The sequence below is a fragment of the Oculina patagonica genome, chromosome 1, assembly GCF_052425735.1.
Source record: "Oculina patagonica isolate OP01 chromosome 1, crgOcupat, whole genome shotgun sequence".
NCBI lineage: Eukaryota > Metazoa > Cnidaria > Anthozoa > Scleractinia > Oculinidae > Oculina > Oculina patagonica.
Genome location: NC_135758.1, coordinates 18,379,420 through 18,398,036, shown reverse-complemented (window position 1 = coordinate 18,398,036; position 18,617 = coordinate 18,379,420).

Below are 18,617 nucleotides of genomic sequence, written 5' to 3'. Positions count from 1 at the left end.
AAATGATTACCAGTCAATCTTTAGCTTTTCGGGAAGGGAGGTAACCCTGCGATGGAATAGCATCCCATCCGGGTGGAGTAAAAATACTCGTTGTCGCTTCACGTTGCGGAAACCGGTATGAGCTCCGGCCTGATGGGCCACTAGGCTCGTAACCTGCCTATTGAGAGACCTGGCGGAGAACTACATAAATGGACTGGGCGGCCATAAATTTTTTATCGTGAATTGAGGCGCGGTGCTCACACATTAAGGGGTGACATGGCATAACGAAGAGTAATTGATAATCCATTCCCCGAACTGTTCCAAATTCAGGCCACTGTGTAAAAGAACAAAAGAGGATACGAAGGCACCACTTCCACACCCCCCTCCCCCCCCCCGAGCCCCCCTAAAAAAAAAAAAACACCAAAAAACACCCCAAACTCCCAGCTATTATAAATGCAGATTTACCGCTCAAAAATAAACCGGTATTTCTATGCATAAATGCTTCTGAAACAAACTTCCGTGTTTCTCGTGCTTAGAAATGGACTTAGAAATAACTCTGATCATTCATTGATTTTTATCTGATCGCCAAATGAATAAACTTAATTAACGGAGCTCGAGCGCAATCTATAAATACACGTCAAGCTCAAACGATGTTCATTTCACAGCAGTTAGAATTTTACTCGAGCTTCTGTATCTCTTCGACTTTCATTGCTGATAACGAGCATTCTGCCTGGAGACACAAAACTTCGTTTGGCAAAAAGGTAGGCGAAAAGATTTAGAGGAATCTTTAAGCGTGAAATAGTTAAAGATAGGCACTTTAAGAATTCCTTAATTTGCATATTTGTGAAAACAGCCAGATAACACAAACAGTTTAAGTTATGTCTGACAGGTATTTTCACTAGTATAAAACCGTTCTATGACATTCTTGCTTTCCTAGTAATTTTTAAAGAAAAAGTAAGAATGACCCTGTTACGGAATGGGCAATTTCTTAAACAGTGATTTGGGAAATGCGAGCAACATTGTGAAACGAATATTGAATAACAACAGCGTATAATCTCGACAACAAATAAAATAAAGTTGCCGACATAAAAATTTGGAGAAACGATCGTACGCTCAAAAATCGCCATATCTTTGGCAAAGATCATGTATTTGTTTAAGATAAGCAAAGAATACATGGAAACTGCTTATTATAAACGACTGTAACCCTTTCATGTTTCTCCCGATTAGTTGCTGTTAAATGAGCTAAACCGCTGAAATGGCGCTGAAATGGCCAATTTACTAGAGGTTCCATAATTTTTTATTCTTAACGGCTACATTTCCCCAGTTTTTTTATTAATGGAATCAATTCACCAAGGAACAAGCTTTGTTCATGGTAAATGGCTAGTTCTAAATCGAGATAACAGTGGAGTTATTAGCCTTTCATTTTGTAGTAAATTTGAGACTGTTCAAAACATCGTTAACATACCTTCGAACTTCTTGGCCGTTGATCATCCAAACTCAACATTTGCCGAATCTATTTTAATATATAGAAAGAAGAAAGATAGTTCTTTATAACTATGCCAAGTATGATCGAGAAACTGTGACGGCAGGTTCAGTGTCGAAGTAACAAGAACACCTTCGATCCGCCATGTTGGCGAGCCGTCACGGACGCTTCAAATCGGCCTTCTCGATATTTCCCAAAATAAAAAGAATTGAAAGTTTTTAATATACATTTGGTAGTTAGGACCCTAAAACAAGACTGCATGCCAAATTTCAGCGAAATCGGTGAGGTACGGTGTCCGACCAAAGTTCGAATCTTATAGACTATGACAATTAAAACAGATTTTGCAATAAAAGCACTTGAAATAGTGACTGTTACTCCATTGTACTGTAAGCACTTAGTGACAGATTTTCCTAAAAACGGGTGTAAATGCTCACGTCAATATAATGATGACCTTTTGAACGCTGGAAACTAGGCAATTATTATCGAGCTACCATACACAGGAGCGAAGACTGTTTATCATGATGTACAAATTTCGCGAATCATCACTTCCATATCAATGTAACCATTTTATGATTTTTCTAGCTGTAAGAAGAACTTAAGATCTCTGAGAGTCGTAAAAGCATGAAATTCGATTTCAGTGTATGGCAAAGGCCGGGACAGTGTAATACTGCAAAGCGGCCAAACAAACGCATTTTGATTTAGTCGCGTAACTTGATTTACATTTATCCATGCACATCTTTTATTTTTGAAGGTTTTTGTTTGCACTGTAAAGAAAAAATTGGTCAAAATTCGAATGACTTAAATACAAAATACGAGGTAAAGTTTTCTATTTTTTAAAACAAAATAAACATTTGGTCGCATTGTGTAAATAAACGCGAGTCGCCGTCGAAATATTTTTTCTCAAAGACGTCTTGCTTTTTAAGCAAGACGAAAACACAAGTGCTTAACTGAACTGAAAACGAAGATTTATTTTCACAAAAAGCTTACAAATGTCTTAACTGGAAAATCATTTCGTCCTGTTCAAGTGTTGAATAATCGTGACTTGAGAAAGAACTTTTAATTATGCGTGGGAACACGTGTCGCTGATTGGCTGTTTTTAATTGAAACTAATCGTGCGTGTCCGTACGGAGTCCGTTCTTGCAGCTGATCATTGTTTTCTACATTGCAGTGAACGATTATCGATCCCGAACCATTCCCTTGGGATTGCTAACAGCTTTTTTCATATAACAAAGAGTCTAATGCGCATGCGCAAAGCGCACGCAAGCATTAGACTCAAAAATAGCATAAAAAACGAAGACAGGCAACAATGCAATACTGCACCAAAATACAATGAATGAGTCACAAGCCATGCACAGAAAGCTTTATGGTTAACAGCTAATAATAGATTGGTGCCTGCTGGTACGAAAAGAGCAAGCAGCTCACACAAGATTTAAGACCAACTGAAACCAAAGGTTTCTTTTCAGAATTTATCGTAATGTTCTCACTAAATTTGCAGGATTTTTCATGTGACAAACATGTAGTGACTTCCATTGAAAGCCTTTAATTAACAGTTGCTCGAGTTCGAAGACTACATTTTCCTTAGCTTTTTTACTTAGCTTTTTTTTGTAAATTCATTGCCCTGTTGTTGAATGTCTTCATCAAGCCCTTCTGCTTCAATAATGAATACCTACAAAAGCACGAAGCAACATCCCATTAAAATCAGATTTTCATTATTGTTTTCTTCCTCTGGGCATAGAATACACACTTTAAAAGCAAAATTATTCACAAAAGAAATATATCTTGAGATCCAGCTCTATTACAGTTTCAACCGTTCATATAAATAACTGTAACAACTTTAAGCTTCAGCTGAAGCTTATAAACGAGAACAAATTAAGGCATACATGTATGAAAAGACTCAAAGATCAACATCACACTGACTGCTGATTAACATGATTAATTCGGAGGTGGTTGTAACAAAAACCTTCATCTAACTATTACTTTTAAAAACCTCACGATTCTTTAATATACTCACATTCTCTTAAAGAGGTGAAAGATCTTGATTGTGTTGCTTTTAGAATCATTTCAAGAGGCATATTTCTCATTTATAAGACGTTCTTGTTCTTCTGTCGACCGCTTTCGACCGTTGAACTGGATTATTACGCGCGCCTAAAAAGAGCCTTGCATCATGGGATAGATTAACTGGTTCGCAGGGTCTTATCATCCAAGGCGGCGCGTGTGAACAAAATCCACCAAAATACTTGGCTTTTTACTCCATTTAGAGGCGTAATCAGGAAACATTTTAATTGTCAAAGTCTATAAGATTCGAACTTTGGTCGGACACCGTACCTCACCGATTTCGCTGAAATTTGGCATGCAGTCTTGTTTTAGGGTCCTAACTACCAAATGGATATTAAAAAGTTTCAATTCTTTTTATTTTGGAAAATATCGAGAAGGCCGATTTGAAGCGTCCGTGACGGCTCGCCAACATGGCGGATCGAAGGTGTTCTTGTTAGTTCGACACTGAACCTGCCGTCACAGTTTCTCGATCATACTTGGCATAGTTATAAAGAACTATCTTTCTTCTTTCTATATATCAAAATAGATTTGGCAAATGTTGAGTTTGGATGATCAACGGCCAAGAAGTTCGAAGGTATGTTAACGATATTTTGAACAGTCTCAAATTTACTACAAAATGAAAGGCTAATAACTCCACTGTTATCTCGATTTAGAAGTAGCCATTTACCATGAACAAAGCTTGTTCATTGGTGAATTGATTCCATTAATAAAAAAATTGGGGAAATGTAACCGTTAAGAATAAAAAATTATGGAACCTCTAGTAAATTGGCCATTTCAGCGCCATTTCAGCGGATCAGCTCATTTAACAGCAAATAATCGGGAGAAACATGAAAGGGTTACAGTCGTTTATAATAAGCAGTTTCCATGTATTCTTTGCTTATCTGAAACAAATACATGATCTTTGCCAAAGATATGGCGATTTTTGAGCGTACGATCGTTTCTCCAAATTTTTATGTCGGCAACTTTATTTTATTTGTTGTCGAGATTATACGCTGTTGTTATTCAATATTCGTTTCACAAGAACTTCTGTTGCTCGCATTTCCCAAATCACTGTTTAAGAAATTGCCCATTCCGTAACAGGGTCATTCTTACTTTTTCTTTAAAAATTACTAGGAAAGAGAGAATGTCATAGAACGGTTTTATACTAGTAAAAATACCTGTCAGACAAAAATTCAACTGTTTGTGTTATCTGGCTGTTTTCACAAATATGCAAATTTAGGAATTCTTAAAGTGCCTATCTTTAACTATTTCACGCTTAAAGATTCCTCTAAATCTTTTCGCCTACCTTTAGGACAAACGAAGTTTTGTGTCTCCAGGCAGAATGCTCGTTATCAGCAATGAAAGTCGAAGAGATACAGAAGCTCGAGTAAAATTCTAACTGCTGTGAAATGAACATCGTTTGAGCTTGACGTGTATTTATAGATTGCTCATTTAACAGCAATAAGCGGGAGAAACATGAAAGGGTTACAGTCGTTTATAATAAGCAGTTTTCAGGTATTCTTTGCTTATCTGAAACAAATACATGATCTTTGCCAAAGATATGGCGATTTTTGAGCGTACGATCGTTTCTCCAAATTTTTATGTCGGCAACTTTATTTTATTTGTTGTCGAGATTATACGCTGTTGTTATTCAAGTATTCGTTTCACAAGAACTTCTGTTGCTCGCATTTCCCAAATCACTGTTTAAGAAATTGCCCATTCCGTAACAGGGTCATTCTTACTTTTTCTTTAAAAATTACTAGGAAAGCAAGAATGTCATAGAACGGTTTTATACTAGTAAAAATACCTGTCAGACAAAAATTCAACTGTTTGTGTTATCTGGCTGTTTTCACAAATATGCAAATTTAGGAATTCTTAAGTGCCTATCTTTAACTATTTCACGCTTAAAGATTCCTCTAAATCTTTTCGCCTACCTTTAGGACAAACGAAGTTTTGTGTCTCCAAGCAGAATGCTCGTTATCAGCAATGAAAGTCGAAGAGCTACAGAAGCTCGAGTAAAATTCTAACTGCTGTGAAATGAACATCGTTTGAGCTTGACGTGTATTTATAGATTGCTCATTTAACAGCAATAAGCGGGAGAAACATGAAAGGGTTACAGTCGTTTATAATAAGCAGTTTTCAGGTATTCTTTGCTTATCTTAAACAAATACATGATCTTTGCCAAAGATATGGCGATTTTTGAGCGTACGATCGTTTCTCCAAATTTTTATGTCGGCAACTTTATTTTATTTGTTGTCGAGATTATACGCTGTTGTTATTCAAGTATTCGTTTCACAAGAACTTCTGTTGCTCGCATTTCCCAAATCACTGTTTAAGAAATTGCCCATTCCGTAACAGGGTCATTCTTACTTTTTCTTTAAAAATTACTAGGAAAGCAAGAGAGCCATAGAACGGTTTTATACTAGTGAAAATACCTGTCAGACATAACTTCAACTGTTTGTGTTATCTGGCTGTTTTCACAAATATGCAAATTTAGGAATTCTTAAAGTGCCTATCTTTAACTATTTCACGCTTAAAGATTCCTCTAAATCTTTTCGCCTACCTTTTGGCCAAACGAAGTTTTGTGTCTCCAGGCAGAATGCTCGTTATCAGCAATCAAAGTCGAAGAGATACAGAAGCTCGAGTAAAATTCTAACTGCTGTGAAATGAACATCGTTTGAGCTTGACGTGTATTTATAGATTGCGCTCGAGCTCCGTTAATTAAGTTTATTCATTTGGCGATCAGATAAAAATCAATGAATGATCAGAGTTATTAAAGTCCATTTCTAAGCACGAGAGACACGGAAGTTTGTTTCAGAAGCATTTATGCATAGAAATACCGGTTTATTTTTGAGAGGTAAATCTGCATTTATAATAGCTGGGAGTTTGGGGTGTTTTTTGGTGTTGTTTTTTTTTTTTAGGGGGCTCGGGGGGGGGGGGGAGGGGGTGTGGAAGTGGTGCCTTCGTATCCTCTTTTGTTCTCTTACACAGTGGCCTGAATTTGGAACCGTTCGGGGAATGGATTATCAATTACTCTTCGTTATGCCATGTCACCCCTTAATGTGGGAGCGCCGCGCCTCAATTCACGATAAAAAATTTAGGGCCGCCCGGTCCATTTATGTAGTTCTCCGCCAGGTCTCTCAATAGGCAGGTTACGAGACTAGTGGCCCATCAGGCCGGAGCTCATACCGGTTTCCGCAACGTGAAGCGACAACGAGTATTTTTTACTCCACCCGGATGGGATGCTATTCCATCGCAGGGTTACCTCCCTTCCCGAAAAGCTAAAGATTGACTGGTAATCATTTTTTAACCTGGGTAAGGAAAGGGACTCTGGGAGTTGAGAGGCTTTCCAAAGAACTTAACGCATTGTCCCCCAAAAGCTCTATCCAGGACTGTTTGGTCCAGAGTCCAGCGCAGTGACAATTATTAGGCCATCACGCTCCCCAACCGTGAAAGAAAGTGCAAAAATCTGCTTGTATAAGCCCTGGGGTTGTACAGTTTGGTACGAAATGTGGGCTTTTAAATGTGTTAATTAAGTTTATTCATTTGGCGATCAGATAAAAATCAATGAATGATCAGAGTTATTAAAGTCCATTTCTAAGCACGAGAGACACGGAAGTTTGTTTCAGAAGCATTTATGCATAGAAATACCGGTTTATTATTGACTGACGCGGTTAAAAAATACTCGGCTTCTAGCGGTAAATCTGCATTTATAATAGCTGGGAGTTTGGGGGGTTTTTTTGGTGTTGTTGTAGGAAGGCGGGGGGAGGGGGTGGAAGTGGTGCCTCCGAATCCTCTTTAGATCTCTGACACAGTGGTCTGAATGTTGAACAAAAGAGCTCATCTGTTAATAAGCATAATGCGAGCTGATTTTGAAATGAACATGACTTTACGTTTGTGTCATCAGTAATTATCGTGTTCGAAGAAGGCGTGGCTTACTCGCGGCAAGAACAACATAACAGTGAAGCTAACACATTTTCCTCATTGATTTGAAATGAATTTCGAATCAATTCTTTTTAGGGCAAGTTAAAAGATACAAATGTTTTTCGTCCAGATTTTTACAAAAAAAGCAGGTGAGAACTTGGCTGTTTTTGTTATCTCGGACTTTTTTTTTATTAAAGTCGAACCTCTCGAGCTCCATAAGGACACCTCTCGTGATGCGTCATGACTTACATCACGTATGTCCTTATCGCCGACCTAGCTAGGTGAAGAAAGGGACTACCGTAATTACTCGAATAAGCGCCGCGGCGCTTATTAAATTTTTTACGCCTCCAGTGCGGCGCTTATTCGAGGGCGGCGCTTATTAAAAAGTTTGACGCCACAAAGAATCTAATCCTTTACATTTATTAAAATAGGGTCCCCTGATTGCCAAAAGTCGTCTCTTGCTGAAGATTGTACTGAAGAATGTTCAATAGAAAAACTGAGCGGTAAAACAAGCACTTTGAACTGCAGAACGTCGCTTTTGATGGAAAGAAATGGAAAAGAATTCTGTTTCTAGTTAAACAGATTTCCTTGAATAAGCGCCGCATCGGGACTGCGGCGCCGGGGGCGGCGCTTATTCGAGGGCGGCGCTTATTCGGGGGCAGCGCTTATTCGAGTAGATACGGTATGATAGTACAGAGGCTTTCCGAAGAACTCAACGCAATATTCCCCCAAAGCTCGAACCGGGATTTAAAAATCTCAAAAAAGTGTTAATATGAATTGTAAATCCACTCATAGCGGTCTGGCCTTACTAAAACCTGGAGAGAGAAAAGACAGTGGGCAGATAAATGAAAGCTGTTCGAGAGTACGCTGTTGAGCAGATTCTGTGAAATTCCCCTTTTTATCCTTTTCTCTCATAAGCCCTCCCAATTCAAGGCCCATATATTTCTTCCAAGTCAACTGTCAAAATTTAGGGCCACTTTTTTCCTACCAGGTTACCGTCTTGAGAGTTTTAAATTTTATTAAATCTTGGTGACACTGTCCCTTTAATTCATTAATGTAATTCAAATCAGTTTATAAAAACGTTTTTCAGAAAACAAGAAGTTTTTTTAATTTCGCTTTAAGCCACCGCACCCCAACCACGGATATAAGACCTACCACATTTAAAAGCCCACATTTCGTACCAAACTGTACAACCCCAGGGCTTTTACAAGCAGATTTTTGCACTTTCTTACACGGTTGGGGAGCGTGATGGCCTAACAATGGTCACTGCGCTGGACTCTGGACCAAACAGTCCTGGATAGAGCTTTTGGGGGACAATGCGTTAAGTTCTTTGGAAAGCCTCTCAACTCCCAGAGTCCCTTTCCTTACCCAGGTTAAAAAATGATTACCAGTCAATCTTTAGCTTTTCGGGAAGGGAGGTAACCCTGCGATGGAATAGCATCCCATCCGGGTGGAGTAAAAAATACTCGTTGTCGCTTCACGTTGCGGAAACCGGTATGAGCTCCGGCCGGATGGGCCACTAGGCTCGTAACCTGCCTATTGAGAGACCTGGCGGAGAACTACATAAATGGACCGGGCGGCCATAAATTTTTTTATCGTAAATTGAGGCACGGCGCTCCCACATTAAGGGGTGACATGGCATAACGAAGAGTAATTGATAATCAATTCCCCGAACTGTTCCAAATTCAGGCCACTGTGTAAGAAAACAAAAGAGGATACGAAGGCACCACTTCCACACCCCCCCTCCCCCCCCCCCCCGAGCCCCCTCAAAAAAAAACAAGAACTGCAAGCAGTTCATAATCGTGCGGGTAATGTTTGACCTCCTGACCTCTTTCAGTGCTTTGGCTTAAAGACACGGCGCCGCACAGTAAAATCTTAAGAAAAGCAGTCACTTGAGAAACACACAAGTCGTGTTTGCGTTAGTCACGGAGTGAACGTGACATGAATTTCCTTTACCACATCATCTTTTGCTTTTTAAAACCACATGCCTAGCCGGAAAAATGCCTGCTTACGCATGCAAATATTTATTTTGTTCCGAATGTTCAATAAAATAAACCCAAACCAGTTCATTTAAAAGAAAGCCAAATCACGTCAAAATAAAGAGTAGACTAAGGCCATCCCATTGTGTTTCTCCGTTGAGCGTCTTTCGACAAGCTTTTGGTAATTCCCCTGGCGCGATGACGTGTATCCCGTGCTTTGACACATTCTTGCTGAGCTTGCAACTTACGTTTCGATTCTCAAAATACCGTAAACTCAAAACAAAAATTGGGATATCTAGAAAATAAGTCGTCGTTTTGCAATATTTAACACGTTCCGGGTAAATTGTACGACTTGTACTCGCTCCGAGCCAAACGCTTGAGTAACACAACAATAAATATTTCACACAAACAGAGCGCAGAGTATTCAAACAGAAAATAGGTGAATGATTATTTATAGCAAGCGAGAGATCGCGTGACATGGGTCTGACGTAGTGGTAGTTTTAAATAGCTTGGACATGTCCAAGCGGTCTTTGTTTTCGCTATGTGATTATATTCAACCCTCTCTTCTTGTAAAATATGGAATGGAACAAAATTATACATTTCTGAGAGAGCAGAGTGTTCATGTTAAACGCGAGTGATCGGCTGATTGCTATTAAATATTAAATCTTGCGTGACTGTTACAGAAGAGCCGGCTGGGCCGCGTGGGTCTGGATCGATTTACCGACAAAACAAAAAAATCTGACACAGATTATGAATCGGGCCCAGGCCCCGCCCGATTAAAAACTACACCAAAAAACACCCCAAACTCCCAGCTATTATAAATGCAGATTTACCTCTCAAAAATAAACCGGTATTTCTATGCATAAATGCTTCTGAAACAAACTTCCGTGTCTCTCGTGCTTAGAAATGGACTTTAATAACTCTGATCATTCATTGATTTTTATCTGATCGCCAAATGAATAAACTTAATTAACGGCGCTCGAGCGCAATCTATAAATACACGTCAAGCTCAAACTATGTTCATTTCACAGCAGTTAGAATTTTACTCGAGCTTCTGTAGCTCTTCGACTTTCATTGCTGATAACGAGCATTCTGCCTGGAGACACAAAACTTCGTTTGGCCAAAAGGTAGGCGAAAAGATTTAGAGGAATCTTTAAGCGTGAAATAGTTAAAGATAGGCACTTTAAGAATTCCTAAATTTGCATATTTGTGAAAACAGCCAGATAACACAAACAGTTGAAGTTATGTCTGACAGGTATTTTCACTAGTATAAAACCGTTCTATGGCATTCTTGCTTTCCTAGTAATTTTTAGAGAAAAAGTAAGAATGACCCTGTTACGGAATGGGCAATTTTTTTAAACAGTGATTTGGGAAATGCGAGCAACAGAAGTTCTTGTGAAACGAATACTTGAATAACAACAGCGTATAATCTCGACAACAAATAAAATAAAGTTGCCGACATAAAAATTTGGAGAAACGATCGTACGCTCAAAAATCGCCATATCTTTGGCAAAGATCATGTATTTGTTTCAGATAAGCAAAGAATACCTGAAAACTGCTTATTATAAACGACTGTAACCCTTTCATGTTTCTCCCGATTATTGCTGTTAAATGAGCAATCTATAAATACACGTCAAGCTCAAACGATGTTCATTTCACAGCAGTTAGAATTTTACTCGAGCTTCTGTATCTCTTCGACTTTCATTGCTGATAACGAGCATTCTGCTTGGAGACACAAAACTTCGTTTGTCCTAAAGGTAGGCGAAAAGATTTAGAGGAATCTTTAAGCGTGAAATAGTTAAAGATAGGCACTTAAGAATTCCTAAATTTGCATATTTGTGAAAACAGCCAGATAACACAAACAGTTGAATTTTTGTCTGACAGGTATTTTTACTAGTATAAAACCGTTCTATGACATTCTTGCTTTCCTAGTAATTTTTAAAGAAAAAGTAAGAATGACCCTGTTACGGAATGGGCAATTTCTTAAACAGTGATTTGGGAAATGCGAGCAACAGAAGTTCTTGTGAAACGAATATTGAATAACAACAGCGTATAATCTCGACAACAAATAAAATAAAGTTGCCGACATAAAAATTTGGAGAAACGATCGTACGCTCAAAAATCGCCATATCTTTGGCAAAGATCATGTATTTGTTTCAGATAAGCAAAGAATACATGGAAACTGCTTATTATAAACGACTGTAACCCTTTCATGTTTCTCCCGATTATTTGCTGTTAAATGAGCTGATCCGCTGAAATGGCGCTGAAATGGCCAATTTACTAGAGGTTCCATAATTTTTTATTCTTAACGGTTACATTTCCCCAATTTTTTTATTAATGGAATCAATTCACCAATGAACAAGCTTTGTTCATGGTAAATGGCTTGTTCTAAATCGAGATAACAGTGGAGTTATAAGCCTTTCATTTTGTAGTAAATTTGAGACTGTTCAAAACATCGTTAACATACCTTCGAACTTCTTGGCCGTTGATCATCCAAACTCAACATTTGCCAAATCTATTTTGATATATAGAAAGAAGAAAGATAGTTCTTTATAACTATGCCAAGTATGATCGAGAAACTGTGACGGCAGGTTCAGTGTCGAACTAACAAGAACACCTTCGATCCGCCATGTTGGCGGGCCGTCACGGACGCTTCAAATCGGCCTTCTCGATATTTTCCAAAATAAAAAGAATTGAAACTTTTTAATATCCATTTGGTAGTTAGGACCCTAAAACAAGACTGCATGCCAAATTTCAGCGAAATCGGTGAGGTACGGTGTCCGCGAACTTTAAAAAAAGCTCGAAAATTATGGAGTATTACACTTAAGAAGCGTACGTAATACGGCATATTTCGAACAATTTTTCATCATCAGAGAGGTCAACTCTGATATGCCTATCTATATATAAACAGAACAAATGTCGGAAAAAATCAAATGCCCCGAGCGGGATTCGAACCCACGACACCCCGATCTCATGGAAGGTGCTCTAACCACTGAGCTACCGAGGCAACCACAGTGGAGTGAGTCGAATATTTGCTACAAGGGAAACATTGATTACCAGACATTTGCTCCCAGGCCTCTCGGACTGGGAATTACTTCTGTGGGTCGTCGAGTTTTACGCTCATCGGACCAGATGTTATAGACCATACAAGTGTACGTAATACGGCATATTTCGAACAACTTTTTTTCCGACATTTGTTCTGTTTATATATAGATAGGGATATCAGAGTTGACCTCTCTGATGATGAAAATTTTAAGAAGCGTATGATGGTTCCAAGCAATTTTACTTACAGAGCTGGGATATTATTGACTTTAATTGTGAGAAAGACGAGGCATAGTCAAGTTGGAACTTGACGAATTCGAACACTGTGCTACATGAAGCTTATGTCCGATGCAATTGTAATCTCTTCTTCGTTCAACCTTGAGCATTCCAAACGGTAAACCGACTGCTTTGGAAAGTATTTTTTTCCATAAAATATATATATATATCAGCAATAACAACTGATGCAAGTTTCTAGCATGCTGGATTTTCAAGATCTAGGTAAAATAATACTCAAGCGTACATGTTGCTGTTTGGACATGGTGATGGGAATGTAAGTATTAAATTATGACTGTAAAGTGTCTAGTGAAAGTTGTATTATACAATGAACCAGTTATGTAATCTTGAGGTGCTTGAATTTGTGCACTATTGACAATTGTGCAAGAATTCAGTTCGGACCCGGTGCACAGGTACACAAGAGCTGACACAAAAGGCCAAACAAACAACTACAGCTACACAATGACTCCCAAACAAGAAATATACAATGGTTATTCCCTTGTGCACTGGTACAAAAGGACATAGCCCAAAATTGTTTCCTGTTTATCGAAAAGTTTTTAGCATCAACCAATGAACATATAAAAAAATTAATAACTACTGCTGCTACCAAAGAAATACATGTATGTTTCATGACATTACATTTTTTGATGTTTGAGAATTTGACATTTATGATGGATGTTCTTTAACTTCTAAGTTACCAAACACTATTTTAATGGCAAATTAATGGCCATGAAACCATGTGAACATGGCTCATGAAAACATTTTCATGACTCATTGAATAAATAATGTGATGACCTCTGTTTTCTTGAGTTTTTTTTTTTTTTTTCAAAAATAACCTCTTAGTCGGCTTGATGAACCGTGTAGTCAGTCAGTCACTCAGTGAAGTATGTTTGTCACACCAATCAGTTTTCAGGTACTATCAGAACCAATCAAATTGTAGTTTATAAGGGGAAAGCAATCTGACACAGTTGTAGTGAGCGATTTCGTTCGAAGATTTTAGATTAGAAGGAGGCGGAATTGGTGAGTTGTGAATTAACCCTGGATTAAAAACGTTTTTCGTACCTCTCGCGTGCTTACAACGCACACACCGTGAGCAAAAGGCCCACACTAACTTGTTATTCGTCTTATTTGAGCGTACGTTTGGAGAGACTAGCTTTCCAAACCGTAGCAAAAATTACCAAAACCATTTTGCACAAAGTAGATTTGAAGAATAATGTTGTCATTACTTTTGCCGACCGCTTGCGAAGTACGTTGGGAAATTGGAAAGTTTGTTACGAAATTGCCAAATAGGTTGCGAGTTTGCGAATCAAATTGCGAACTTCGATACAAAGTTCCTAACTTCGGCCCGAATTTATTAAAACCTTCTGTAATTATGTCATCAAAAAAGGCTTTGCTACGCTGAACTGTTGGAAAAAAAATGTCATAAAAATAAAAAACTTTAATGTTCAGCGAGCCGTTAACATGTTGTCTCGAACAAATTAGTCTTCCCTGTCGCGTCGCGTCGCGTCGCGTCGGCTTCGATTAAAATCAATTTTACATAATTATGGATAAACCATCCAGTTTCATCCGGCTTACGAACGCAGAAGACTTGAAATTGAAGATAATGCCTCACAGAAAATCGTTAAATCTGTGTTTTCATACAAAAAAGTTAAAATTTGACCAAATTTCTACATGCATAAAATTTATTTATCGGCAAATCACTTGCGTGATCGCTGATGCGAAGTGTTGTCTTGCATTTCAAGCAACGTCAACTTTCCTTGACAAGTTCTAAAATCTTCGAGTTCAGAAATCACCATGACTTTCGAGCAACATGCCTTGTTTCTCCTCAACTACCAAACTTGTAAAGTTCAGTCGGGCCAAAGTTGGGAACTTTGATTCGAAGTTTGCAATTTAGTTTGATTCGCAAACTCGCAACGAAATTGGCAATTTCATAACAAAGTTTCCAATTCCCAACAAACTTCGCAAAGCGGGCGGTCAAAGTAAACTGAAATCAAATGTTAAACATCCCGTTCAAACATTTAATGAACCAGTACAAGTATTAACTTTGCTGTTAAGAGCGTGCCATTTCGTGACAATTTAAAAACTCAATTAGTTCTTGTTTGTTGAATAAAACTTACGTTGTGAATGAACCAAAATCTTTTTTGAAAAGTTCTGACAACAAACAAATACTCCAGGTGTAGTGCGCTTTAAAGAACTTTCCCGAAAAGAGTGGATTTTGATTTGATTCGTTTATTACTTCGTTTATAACAGTACTTTTCGTTCAATGACTATGTAGAGACGTGGCTTTTTCGAGAGAAACGAATGGTATCGTGTCACGTTCGTTTAAAAAACAAAAAACAACAGTATCATGTAACAGTGTTTGGCAAAAAGCCACCGAAAAGTATTCCGTAACAAACAAAAGTAACACGTTACGGTTGCTACAAAGCTAGCAACAAAATAACCGCTTTAACAGAATAAGAACGTGCCATTTGTGACATTTTGATAATTGAATTAGTTTTTGTTTTTCAATTAAATGATGAAAATTTGCGTATTGAATAAAACAGTTCTGATGTATCAAAATGCACGTAAAAATTATTTTGTTTGCAAGCAAATTTTGTGCAAAAAAGGGAGTGGACCGCCATACACTAATAGCTCGACCCATGACAGAAACTATTTCAACAGGACAATCACTCAGTTTCACCTCAAGCCAATCCATAAATTGAAAAAATAACTCCTGCAAGGAAAATTAATGGCACCTGAAAGTCTCTTTTTTTACTTTCATGAGTCATGAAGAATATATACCATATTTTCATGTAAAATATCAAACACGAGAGGCAGTGTTGCATCGGGATATCCAAACACCGAGAAGAGAGTTGAAAATACGACGCGCAGCGGGGTATTTTTGACGAAATTCGAGGTGTTTGGATAGCCGATGAAACGCTGTCTCGAGTGTTTGATATATCTTCTCAATCGAAACAAAAACTACGGAGTAAACGGAGAAATAAGATCGTAAAAATCTATGCTAATTAAGATCGGGTTTCCAAACCACCGTCACGGTTATAATTTTCTTTGTTTTAACTTGATGAATTATTAATGAGTTTGAGAAGGAAATTTCATGACCACAAATTAGGTCATGAAAATCCTTTTTGCTTGTTTCATGGCCCATGAAATAATTTTCATGACCTTTTGAAGGGATTTTCATGGAATTTTAACAGGATGGTGAAATGTAGATGCCACAAATAAAAAATGCCACAAGGTCAATAAAGCGTTATTTTCGCTTTATATCCATTAAAAACAGGCAGTTTGAAACTTGGGCCAGTTTGAGAAAACATCACTACGTGGATTCCTCGAAATTAACTGAAGATTCCCCCCCCCCCCCCCCCCCCCCCGTGATGAAATGCCATCCGGGTCAATAAAGCCTTATTTTCACTCCAACTCCACCATGAGCCTACTTGACAGCTAAGACTAATGTCACAGCAAGCAAGGATAATACCACGTGAAAAGGTAGACTTTGCGAGACACCAACACGACCAGACGTCCTTATTGGGACTCGTCAGCACGGTGTGGCAAATCACAAATGACGCTAGACTGTCTCAAATTCGTTAAATCTTCGTTTCCCGTTTTTCTAGATCCTACGTCAGTGGCATCATCGTTGGCCGCCCCATGCTGTTTTCAATTCTACTTTTACGTATTTTTGGACGCGTCCGTAGATCTTCCCCAAAACTGAAACTGACAGACCCATCGTTATAGATACAGACCCCCGTGGTGTTAATACAAAATTTGTATTAAAGCTGTGACACTTTGTCAGTTTGTAGTCTGAGACTTCTAGCTATACTTTTCAGTAACGCATGTGAATGGTGTTGGATTCAGGAGTGTAAACAAGAACGGCAGATCGATATTTTTAAAAGCCTAAAAAAGCCGCCAAACGTGCGACAATGTTACTAAATTGCTTTTTTATTTTTAAGATAAATTTATCACCTAGAGAACCATGCAGAGTGCGCAAGATTTTCTCATTAATCTTCTTCTGAAAGGCAGGCAGCGTTAGTTTACCATCTAGAGTTAACTATTTCATGATCATTAAGTAAGGTACCATGAAGAAAGCATGTTTTTATTAATAGATAAATATCCTATTGCAAAACAGGTGACCGCTCGCTCTATACATTATTAAGAACACGCAATTACAAGGATTTTTTGTACACAAATTTCCGAAAAGAAGCCAAGGAAACGTTTTTTTGTGTGTGGAGCACTCAAAATAAGCTCTTTGTGGTTATAGTTTAATGCACTCACATCTATACCAACTGTGAGCAGCTTGCTGGGTGGATGATGAGGGTGCGGATTATGGCAAGGCTTCGTCCAATGAAGATGATGTAAGTTCTGTAACTATATTCTTATTCGACTTTCATTGTTTTGCTCAGTGATGCTGTGAGGAAAAGTTTCATTTGAGTGTGAGATCTTCCGGAAATTTGAATATTTGGAAATTTTAAAAGTATATAGGTGGAAAAGAAACAGTAAGTTTGTACTACATTTATTCAGTATAAAAAAATCTTTATCCAAAGAAAAAAAAATAGTGATTTCAAGAGAGTTAGTCTTACACTATTTGCGTTTAGGTTTTCACATCACTGGCATTTTATTAAGCTTACTGTATACAGGAGAGTCTTCAGTCCAAAAGATGCAGCGCGCCAGGGTTACACGATAGATAACTTTAATAACCAAAAAAACTGCCTACAAAAAGATGCTCATAATTTCGGTGATCTCATTCTTTACATAAAATCGCCATCAAAGCACTGTCAAAGCTAGGCGTTATAATAATCGTTCTTAGGTTCCTGATACTTGATTCCAGTAAAAATACAGTAAAACCTCGAATCTCCCGACAGCTCAAACCAAAAGGTCATTTTCCTTGGTTTTGTTTCACTCAGTAGAACACTAGACTACACGACTTTCATAAAATTTGTAAGTTATGACGCATCTTCTAGTTAAAAGCGGTAACAGGATTTTTCTTAAGTAATTTGACCTGCTGAAAACGAAAATGCTTGTTACCAAAAATTCTTTTGCGATCTTCAGTCTGAAAATGACGTCACAAAAAGGCACCTAAAATGACGTCATTGCACCGTTAACCCTAACCATAACTTCCAGAATATTACAGCAATCACAATGAAACTTAGAGGATATATAGATTGTCCGAAAATCTATCTTTTTTTATACGTCACGTGGGATGATTACGTCACATCACGTGACAATTACATTATAATGTCAAAACAGGCGCCATCTTGGATCCGCCATCTTGAATTTCAATTTTTTTTCTATTAATAGAACACAAAAATCACAAATTTTGGAAAACATACCTGTCAAAATGTCATTGCCATTGTAATTTCAAGTTCCCCAAACAACAACCTATCCTACCAAATTATTCCCAGATAAATTTTAGATAAACTTGCAAAGTTGGCAGCGTTCGGTTAAATCTTGAAAAAGTTATATAAGTGTTCAAAGTTAGCGGGGTTACTTCCCCCTCCCACCTTCCCCTACCGGTCTGGATAGGGTTAACTTTGTGGATAAAAATAGGTTCTAAGCCGTATGCACTATATTTGCATCTTTTTATACCAAATAAATTGCCTCCAACCTAGTTCCTGCCTTTTTTTCGAATAGGCCACAGAAAGCATTCCAGGCAACCTGTGGCGTCGTGTAATGACGCCACAGATAGCTTGCCATTTAATTACACAGCGACAGGATAATAGAAATGCTGAATGAAAAATATTATAAATACTGTCGACTTTATAGTAAAGGCTGTTCAACTGTGGCTAAAAGTTAAAGAAACAAGTGAGATCTATACCTTTACCGTTATGGAATCTTCTATGGGTCTATAAAAAGGAACGGTTTCATTTAAAAAATACGAACACATTCCTTGGACGTTTCGCTATTAGGAAATA